This window comes from Bombyx mori, chromosome 15, assembly GCF_030269925.1.
Source record: "Bombyx mori chromosome 15, ASM3026992v2".
NCBI lineage: Eukaryota > Metazoa > Arthropoda > Insecta > Lepidoptera > Bombycidae > Bombyx > Bombyx mori.
In genome coordinates, this window is record NC_085121.1 from 3,474,664 (window position 1) to 3,485,645 (window position 10,982).

Genomic DNA, 10,982 nt, shown 5'->3' on the forward strand with positions numbered 1-10,982 from the left:
CTGTCCAGTAGTAGTAGTTTTATTTTTCCAAATAAAAAGGCAAAGGTATCATCCCATACAGCGTAATCTTTTATATAATATATTTTTTTATGAAATATGATATTATGAAATGAAATGAAGTTGATTAATGTGAAACATAGCATGAAATGGAATGAAATAAAACGATATGATATGGGATATTTTTATGAAAAATGATAATATGGAGTGAAATGAAATGATTAATTTGAGACATTAATCAACTGGGATGAAATCAAAGGAAAATGAGTTGATATGATATGGGATGAAATTTAATCTCAGTAAAATGGTGTGATTATTTACGAAGTCTTTTTCAGTTGACTTTTAGGAGGATCCAGAGAAACTACGTCCAGCGGCTTTGTTTATTTTTTTCTTGTTGCCCGAGCAGGCAGACGAGCATACGGCCCACCTGATTGTAAGTGGTTACCATCGCTTATGGACGTCAGCAACGCCAGGGGCAGAGCCAAGCCGCTGCCTACCGCTAAACATCCGCTTTCCCACATCTGTGCACTTTCACAGATATTAAACAGTTAATAAACCACCGCTATTACACATTTAAACCTGAAGAACAGTAAATAGACAAATAAATCACAAAGTTGTAAGTTGTTGTGTATTGAAACTTCAGAGTACACTGAACCATCCTCATCCACACTCATCTCATATTCTCCCCCACTTGACTCGTCTGATACGATCACTATTGTGCCGCGCCGATCATTCTTCAGCTTTTCCACAACATTAGGTTTCTCATCAGGCATATTTTTAATTAAATGTCGGCGATTACGTCGATATATACCTAATTTGTTTTTTACAATGTATGAACGCGGTGCAGATGCCTTGCCTACGACAGTGCCGCGCATTCGTTCATTATTATGTTCTAACATAATTACATCATCGCCGACACTTAGCTCCGGCTGCTCTTTACAATGTTGGTCATAATACATTTTACTTTTTAATTGTTTTTCTATTATTGTTTTATGCTGTTGCTGATCATTACAATTATAACGTTTTAACAAATCTGGATGAACTGGTAATCTACAATTTAATCTCCGTCCCATTAACAGTTGTGCGGGAGAATTCAAATTTTCTCGCGGCGTGTTATTATAGCTCAATAGATTCAAATAAAAATCTGTTCTACTGTCTATTGATTTTTTTAACATTTTCTTTATAGTTTGTACTGACCTCTCACTCTTGCCGTTTGATTGTGCGTAATACGGTGATGAAGTAATATGATTGAAGCACCACTCTTCTGCGAACTTTTTAAAATTTCGAGAAGAATATTGGGGACCGTTATCGCTAACAACCGTTTCCGGAATGCCATAGCGAGCAAAGTTCTGTTTTAATTCTTTTATAACAGAGTTTGACGACGTATCTCTTAACTGTGAGACTTCAATAAATCCCGAATAGTAATCCACTAAAATCAAGTAATGTTTTTTTCCGTACTCGAATAGATCGGTACCAACTTTGTTCCATGGCAGTTTCGGAACAGTTATCGGAATCATGGGCTCTTTACTTGGTTTATTTGAATTCTCCTGACAAACCTTACATTTTTTAATATATGATTCTATGTCATTCGATATACCCGGCCAGAACAGTACCTCACGTGCGCGTCTTTTACAACGATCTATCCCTAGGTGGCCGTCATGAATTATTTTTAACATTTCAGTTTTAAGCGAGTTAGGTATCAATACCTGTTTATCTTTAAAAATTACTCCGTCAACAGAGTACAGCTCGTCTCTCATGGACCAAAAATACTTTAAATCACTATCAACATTATATTTATGAACGGGCCAACCTTCATTAATGTAAACTAACAAACGTTTCAAATACTCATCTTTACTAGTTTCTTTCTTAACTAATGTCAGTTTGCTTTGAGACATCGGTACATTGTTAATTACCATTTTCAATTGGTTCAATACTGCCTTACTAATTTTATCGTCATATAAATCCGGAAGAGGCGCACGTGATAACGTGTCGGGTATATACATATACTTCCCCGGTTTATAAGTAATTTTCAGATCGTACCCTTGTAATTTTAACATCATACGCTGCAAGCGTGCTGGGACTGAATTGAGCGGCTTTTTAAAAATACTTTCAAGAGGTTTATGGTCAGTTTCTATGACTATATACCTTTTTCCATAAATGTACTGGTGAAATTTTTCACAAGCAAAGACAATAGCTAACATTTCTTTTTCAATCTGAGCGTATCTCTGTTGTGTGTCGGTGAGTGTGCGCGACGCGTACTCGACCGGGCGGCCGCGCTGCATCAGCACCGCGCCAAGTGCGACGCTGCTCGCGTCCACCGACAACAATACCTCACTGCCTACGTCAAACAACGATAATACCGGAGCCTCGCATATCAGTTTCTTTAATTTATCAAAGGCGTTTTTGTGACCTATTTCCCAACACCACTCGACATCTTTTTTCAATAATCTAGTCAATGGAAATATGTGTTGCGAGTAGTTAGGTATAAACTTTGATAAATAATTAATTGCACCCAAGAACCTTTCTAAACTTTTACAATCCGTAGGTTCCGGCATATTGATTACAGCCCGCACTTTTTCCGTATCTACTTTCATTCCGTCTTTATTAAAAATATGTCCCAAATATGTCACCTCATCGACACAAATGCGACACTTATCTTTGTTAAACTTTAAATTAATATCTCGCGCTTTTTGAAATAACGCATTTAGTCTTACATCATGTTCTCGCCTAGTGGACCCCCAGACAATAATATCATCAATAAACGACTCAACACCGTCTAAACCTTCTAACAATTGTTTTAATTTAGCGTGGAATACCTCCGGTGCGCAGTTCGGTCCGAACGGTAATCTTAGGTATTGATATCGCCCTCAATTCCGTTTGCAACGCTGTCGAGTCCGGACGTGTTTTCTCGAATTATTGTCGCTGCCGTCGCGAACTTGTGTTTTGGTTTACACGACATTGTCGCTGTCGCGTCGATCGCGACTTTGTTGTGAATTCCTGACGCACGGGCGCTGGCGTAGCGACCTTGGGTCGAAAAAACATTTCGAATTCGTTTGTTGTGCATTCGAAAACGCCAATTCACATTCATTCATTCATTACCATTTATTAAATTTATTTATCTATCCGTCGTGCAAAACAGTCTTTTTAAAGACTGAACCCCCACTGCGATCACCGCTTGTTGTGGCACTCACAACCCAGTGGGGTCCCACCTTCCCAAACTCTCCACCCCAATCCCAGCTGACTGCCGTTTTCACGGCATAGGCATCCCCCCCCTGCAAATCACTGCTGGCAGGTACAGCGCAGGGGGTATAAATCCCACTCAGGGGACTCGCCTTTCGGCGAGTTTGCTTTAAGTCCCGGGGACGCCCCCCCCGGGCACACGTCACCATGAGTGACGCCAATGGCGCGCTCTTTTTGAAGTTCGTCCGTGATTTTTGTCCGGACATCATCACGAGATTCGAAGCCTACAAGGCCGGCCTTGACGCGCCGGCACTCCGCGACTCTCCGTTGTCGCCCCCCGCGCCGGTACCTCGCGACTCGCCGATGTCGCCCCCCACCCCCGCGCCCGCGTCGATCGCGTCCTCCGTAGCGGTAAGCTCCGGCTCCGACTCCGAGTCGGAAATGGAGTACGAGTCCGCCGCGAGTCCCCAACCGGGAACCTCGGAAGGGTTCACCACCGTCGCGCGCGGGAAAAAACGCGCCCGCGCCGTGGAACCGTCCGCGGCGCCGAAGCAGCCCAAGGCCGCGAACGCGTCGCGTCCTAAAGTCGTGGTCACACCCGACTCCCCTCGCCGCGCAACTCCGTCGCCGCGCCCCGGGCCCGCGCCCGTCCGAAAAATCCCCGCGCCGCCGCCGGTCATCCTGCGGGAAAAATCTTCTTGGGATCGCGTATCCCTGGCCCTTAAGGCCAACAAGATAAATGTAGTCCATGCGAGGAATATTCCGCATGGAATACAAATCAAAGTAGAGTCATCCGACGACCATAGGTCTTTGACAGCATACCTCCGCAAGGAACGCATAGGGTATCATACCTATGCGCTCCAGGAGGAGCGTGAACTCCGCGTCGTAATACGCGGAGTCCCCAAAGAGCTCGACGTCGAGCAAATCAAAAATGACCTGGTAGGTCAGTCCTACCCCGTCATAAGCGTGCACCGGATGCACAGCGGTCGCGATAAATTCGCGTATGATATGGTGCTCGTAGCACTAGAAGCCACACCGGAGGGCAAGAAAATTGCCTCATGTCTCCGCACCGTGTGCGGCCTATCGGGGGTCACCGTAGAGGCCCCCTACAAACGCGGCACTCCCGGGCAGTGCCACCGTTGCCAGTTATATGGCCACTCCGCGCGTAACTGCAACGCGCGACCGCGTTGCGTGAAATGTTTAGAAGATCACGCGACCACCGATTGCTCGCGCGTGAAAGAGACAGCGACGGAGCCGCCGAGCTGTGTACTCTGCCGCAAGCAGGGACACACGGCCAACTACCGTGGATGCCCCAAGGCTCCACGGAAGCGCCCGGCAAACGCGCCCCCTAAAACCGCTGGCCCAAAGACTTCGGCGCCCCGCGCGCCGAAACCGGCTTTCGTACCGGCTCCGGTGCCCACCGTCTCCGCGTGGGCGAAACCGTTGCCGTTCACGAAGGCAGGAACGACACCGGCACCCCAACCGCGGTACGCGCCGCAACCTCTACTCGCGCCGCGCCCCGCCCCCGCGCCCGCGCCCGGTCCCGCGCCTCGCCCCAGCCCCGCGCACTCAAACGATTTTACCATTATTCGCGACTACATCGCCGCGATAAACATAGACCGCATGCGTGCGTTCGCCGACGCCATGCGCAGAGCGGTCACGGCCGAAGACCGCCTAAACGCGACGTTCGAGTACATCGACGTCATCGAGTCCGTCCAGCGCACGCTGGTTTGATTACCGGTAATCAATGGCGTGCAACGCGAGATTAAAACCCCATTCTTTGAAGTTAGCATTCTACAATGCTAACGGACTCGCGCGTCAGCGCGACCAGGTTTATGAGTTTCTACGTGACAATCTCATCGACATCCTTCTGGTGCAGGAGACCTTCCTAAAGCCCTCGCGTCGCGACCCCAAAGTCGCGAATTACGTCATGGTTAGGAATGACAGACTCTCCACCCGCAAGGGCGGTACTGTCATTTACTATAGGAGGGCCCTGCACTGCGTCCCTCTCGATACTCCCTCGCTCTTACATATCGAGGCGTCAGTGTGCCGCATCGCGCTGACGGGACACCAGCCGATCGTCATCGCATCCGTATATCTCCCTCCTGACAAACCCCTCCTGAGCAGTGACCTCGAGACACTGCTCGGTATGGGGGACGCGGTCATTCTGGCAGGCGATTTAAATTGCCACCACACTAGGTGGAACTGCCATCGCACGAATGTGAACGGTAGGCGTCTCGACGCGTTCATAGACGACCTCACATTCGAGATATTCAACCCCCCGACCCCCACGTGCTATCCGTACAACGCCGCGCGTCGTCCGAGCACAATAGATCTGGCACTGCTGAGGAACGTAACTCTGCGCTTGCGCTCCATCGAGGCAATGTCAGAACTCGACTCAGACCACCGACCTGTCGTCATGCAGCTCGGTCGCCCACTCAACCGCGAACCAGATACGAGGACCATGGTGGATTGGAAGAAGCTGGGCACGTGCTTAGCTGACACCGCTCCACCAATCCTCCCTTGCGGCCCGGATTCAACTCCATCCCCCGAGGACACCGTCGAATCCATAAATATCTTCACTGATCACGTCTCGACGGCGATCACAAGATCTTCAAAGCAAGTTGATGTGGAGGACTGCTTCCACCGCATCAGACTTTCCCCCGATCTTAGGGACCTCGTTAGAGTTAGGAACGCGGCAATCCGGGCCTACGATCGATATCCCACGGATTCAAACCGGACTCGGATGCGTCGCTTACAGCGGGAGGTCAAATCCCGCTTGAGCGACGCCCGAAACGAAAACTGGGATAGTTATTTAAAAGAACTCGCGCCCACTCACCAAGCATACTGGCAACTAGCTAGGACCCTCAAGTCCGAAACTATAGCCACTATGCCGCCTCTCGTACGCCCCTCAGGCCAATCACCGGCTTACGATGACGATGACAAGGCAGAGTTGCTGGCCGATGCACTGCAAGAGCAGTGCACCACCAGCACTCAACACGCGGACCCCGAACACACCGAGTTCGTCGACAGGGAGGTCGAGCGCAGAGCTTCCCTGCCGCCCTCGGACGCGTTACCCCCCATTACCACTTCCGAGGTCAAGGAGGCGATCGATAGCCTACAACCACGGAAAGCTCCCGGCTCCGACGGCATCCGCAACCGCGCGCTTAAATTGTTACCAGCCCAACTGATAACGATGTTGGCCACCATATTAAATGCTGCTATGACGAACTGCATCTTTCCCGCGGCGTGGAAAGAAGCGGACGTTATCGGCATACACAAGCCGGGCAAACCGAAGAACGAAACCGCGAGTTACCGCCCCATCAGTCTCCTCCCGGCGATAGGCAAACTATACGAACGGCTCCTTCGTAAACGCCTCTGGGACTTCGTATCCGCGAACAAAATTCTGATAGACGAGCAGTTTGGATTCCGCGCCAGACACTCGTGCGTCCATCAAGTGCACCGCCTCACGGAGCACATCTTACTAGGGCTGAACAGGCGGAAACCCATTCCGACAGGAGCCCTCTTCTTCGATATAGCGAAGGCGTTCGACAAAGTCTGGCACAACGGTTTGATATACAAACTGTATAACATGGGAGTGCCAGACAGACTCGTGCTCATCATACGAGACTACTTGTCGAACCGTTCGTTCCGATATCGAGTCGAGGGAACGCGTTCCCGGCCCCGTCACGTCACAGCCGGAGTCCCGCAAGGCTCCGCCCTCTCCCCGTTACTATTCAGTTTGTATATCAACGATATACCCCGGTCTCCGGAGACCCATCTGGCGCTCTTCGCCGATGACACCGCCATCTACTACTCGTGTAGGAAGAAGGCGTTGCTTCATCGACGACTTCAGACCGCAGCTACCACCATGGGACAGTGGTTCCGGAAGTGGCGCATCGACATTAACCCCACGAAAAGCACAGCGGTGCTCTTCAAAAGGGGTCGCCCTCCGAACACCACGCTGAGCATCCCTCTCCCGACTAGGCGCGTCAACACCCCCGCCCCCGCCGTTCGCCCAATCACGATGTACGACCAGCCCATACCGTGGGCCCCGAAGGTCAAATATTTAGGCGTCACCCTCGACAGTAGGATGACATTCCGCCCCCACATCAAGACGGTACGCGATCGTGCCGCCTTCATCCTAGGACGTCTCTACCCGATGATATGTAGGCGAAGTAAAATGTCCCTTAGAAATAAGGTGACACTCTACAAAACTTGCATACGCCCCGTCATGACCTATGCAAGTGTAGTGTTCGCTCACGCGGCCCGCATACACTTAAAATCCTTTCAAATTATTCAATCCCGTTTTTGCAGGATAGCCGTCGGAGCCCCGTGGTTCGTCAGGAACGTCGACCTCCATGACGACCTGGACTTAGAGTCCATCAGTAAGTATCTTCAGTCGGCGTCCATGCGCCACTTCGATAAAGCGGCACGACACGAGAACCCTCTCATCGTGGCCGCCGGTAACTACATTCCCGATCCTGCGGACAGAATGGAAAGCAGTCGACGTCGCCCTAAACACGTCATCTCGGATCCTCCTGATCCACTAACGGTGCTTTTAGGTACTTCAAGCACCGGTCACCGTTCTCGTCGAACCCGTCGCTTGCGACGAAGGGCTCGACGAGTAAATTAACTCTCAGACACAGCCCACTGAGTTTCTCGCCGGATCTTCTCAGTGGGTCGCGTTTCCGATCCGGTGGTAGATTCTGCGAAGCACGACTCTTGCTAGGGTTCGTGTTAGCAACATCGTCAGGTTTGAGCCCCGTGAGCTCACCTACTAAACTTAAGGCTACGCTGAAATAGCCGCTAGGGCTATCAGCTTAGGTAGGAAAAAAAAAAAAAAAAAAAAAAAAAAAAAAAAAAAAAAAAAAAAAAAAAAAAAAAAAAAAAAAAAAAAAAAAGATATCGCCCAAACGGCGTAATAAATGTGCATAAATCGGCACTCTCCTTATCTAGCTTTACGGACCAAAATCCTGAATTGGCGTCCAATACCGAAAAATATTTAGCCCCATTCAATTTGGTAGCCAACTCATTTATGGTGGGTAGTTGAAAATGAGCACGTTGAATCGCCTTATTGAGAGGCCTCGGGTCTAGGCATATGCGCATTTTACCATTTGTCTTGGCCACTACTACTAACGAGTTGACCCAAGGTGTCGGATGAGTCACCTTCCTAATCACACCTAACTCTGTCATCCTATCGAGTTCGTCTTTCAAGTTATCACGAAGGCTTAACGGTACTTTCCGCGGAGCGCACACCACCGGCGTCACATCCCTATCTACCGTTATATGATATTCCCCCGGTAAACAACCTAACCCAGTGAACAAATCACTATTTTTAGAGAAATTTATATCGTGAATTCTTTTTATTAACCCTAATAATAAGCACGCCTGCAGTCCCAGTACACTTTGACAATCAATATCAGCTATCGCAAACTTAAGATCATATTGAACATTTTTATACCACCATTTAATATTACAAATTCCCTTAATAGGAATGAAATCGCCACTGTAAGATTGCAGTTTAACCTTATGATTTACAACAATGTTATTAGGGTTATTGCCTAACTGCACAAATCGCTTAAAAGATAAGACATTGATATCTGCACCCGAGTCTAGTTTAAAATTTTCCGAGCCCCATTTTCCTCGGAGGACCTCAAACCAATCCTGCGACACCGAGTCGATTTTGGAACCATCAATTAAAGTAGATATATAAAACGACTCCCAGTCATCGTCCAGTTCCGGCTCGTATTTATTTTCGTCCTCTAGAACACCGATATCATATAACTTTTTTACACCTTTATGTACTTGACACATTCTTGCAAAATGACCATAATTTTGACACACATAACACTGCACTGAGACCGCAGGACAGTCAGCCCAACTAACACACGGACCTCCGCACCTGAGACAAGTACTGGACGCAGATGAACTGGAAAGAGGCGGCGGGCGCCCCGCGCCATCCGGGACCGCACGCAGCCGGTGACCGCCGCGGCCGCCGCGGCCGCCGCGAGCTGCTCGCGCGCCGCCGGCTCGGCCCCGCGCCGCACGTGGCCCAGCACCACCCCGCGCGCCCACAGCGTCCACGCGCACCGGCTCCGCGCTCGCTCCGCGCGACTCCTGCAATACGCGACTGCTGTCCGCCGATACCTCGTCGACTTGGCATATTTTAATAGCTTTGTCCATCGTCAAGTCGTCCGTTCTCAGTAAACGATCGCGAACTATCGTATTTTTTACGCCGCATACGATCCGATCGCGAATGAATTCGTCTTCTAAGGTTTTAAATTCACAGGTTTTGCTCAGCAGTTTCAAAGCCGTCACATACTGATCTATGGACTCGCCGCCTTCCTGGTTTCTCATGTAGAAATTATATCTCGCCAACGTAACATTTGGTTTGACGCCGAAGTATTCGTCGAATTTTTTTAACAAAACCGTTACGTCATCTTTTTCAGTGTCATTTGAAAACTTAAACGTCTCGTACACATCGAAACCTTCCGTTCCAATTAAATTGATGAGCAAGCTGGCTTGCACACTGCCTTCTTCTTTATGCACCCCTGATGCTTTCAAAAATACATGAAATTGTTTCCTCCAACGCTTCCATGCGTCAGCCCGGCTGACGGAGTTGCCTTCCAGACTCAATTCTGACGGTGGTCGGGCGTGTTCCATTACGAAAAAACAAAATTCGTATTTATTACGACACTTAAACGCGAAATAATGCACTTAAATATTATTTTAAACAGTTTTTACGATTAAAAAATCACCGCTGTCACCATGTTGTGTATTGAAACTTCAGAGTACCGTTGACAACTCTTTATTAATTACTGTCAATATACCCTCAACATAAGTAAAGCTTTATATCAATAAAATGTTATTTTATTCATGTCTAAATGAATGCTCACTGAGTAATCTTCTTAATGTACCTAATCAATAAATATGATATATTCTTTTTAACAAAACTTATTTCAGCACTAACTAAATTGTATGCTCGACAATAAAATTTTTGGAAATAAATAAACTCTTATAAGTATTTAACTTTCATATTCTGTACTTCATATCCACGTCAATTTAATCAGATTATTGCAAACACCATAGCTTTTCATGGAAACTTCTCGTTTACATAATTTTGTAATGAACCTTCAAGTTATACATACAGCTTTTAGTGTAAGCTTAGTTGTGCTAAACAGTAAATAAACCACCGTTATTGCACATTTAAACCTGCAAAACACTATTTTACTTTAACGGCCGTCTGGTGTAGTGGTAAGTGACATGGTCACTACACAGGGGTCGCGGGTTCGAATCCCGCCAAGGGAAGGTATTTGTATGATAAATATAAATGTATTTTCCAGGGTTATGGATGTCTATTAAATATATGTATGTGTATAATAAAAATCTTACATTTATATCCGTTATCTGGTACCTGTAACACAAGTTCTATACGAACTTATCACGGGACCAGTTAACGTGGCGTGATTGTTAGTAAATATTTATTTATTTATTATTTCCTGCAAAAGAGATTACTATATCAACAAACTTCGCTCCTCGCGTTCCCGCCAAAAGTCCACTTTACTTACATAAAGAAGAATTTTCGTATTCATACATTTAATACAATACATTGCGTTTGTACATTAACCGTTTTTGCATAAAAGCAGCAATGGAGTAGCGAAAAACAATGAGCAGTAGAACGAAAACAAAATGTTTTTGATTTTTTTTTGTTTGCCATTTTCCCTACTTCTTTCCACGAGCATCACGTTTGATTCAATATCCCCTTTATTTTTTTTTAAATGTAAAGAGTTATAGTCATGGTA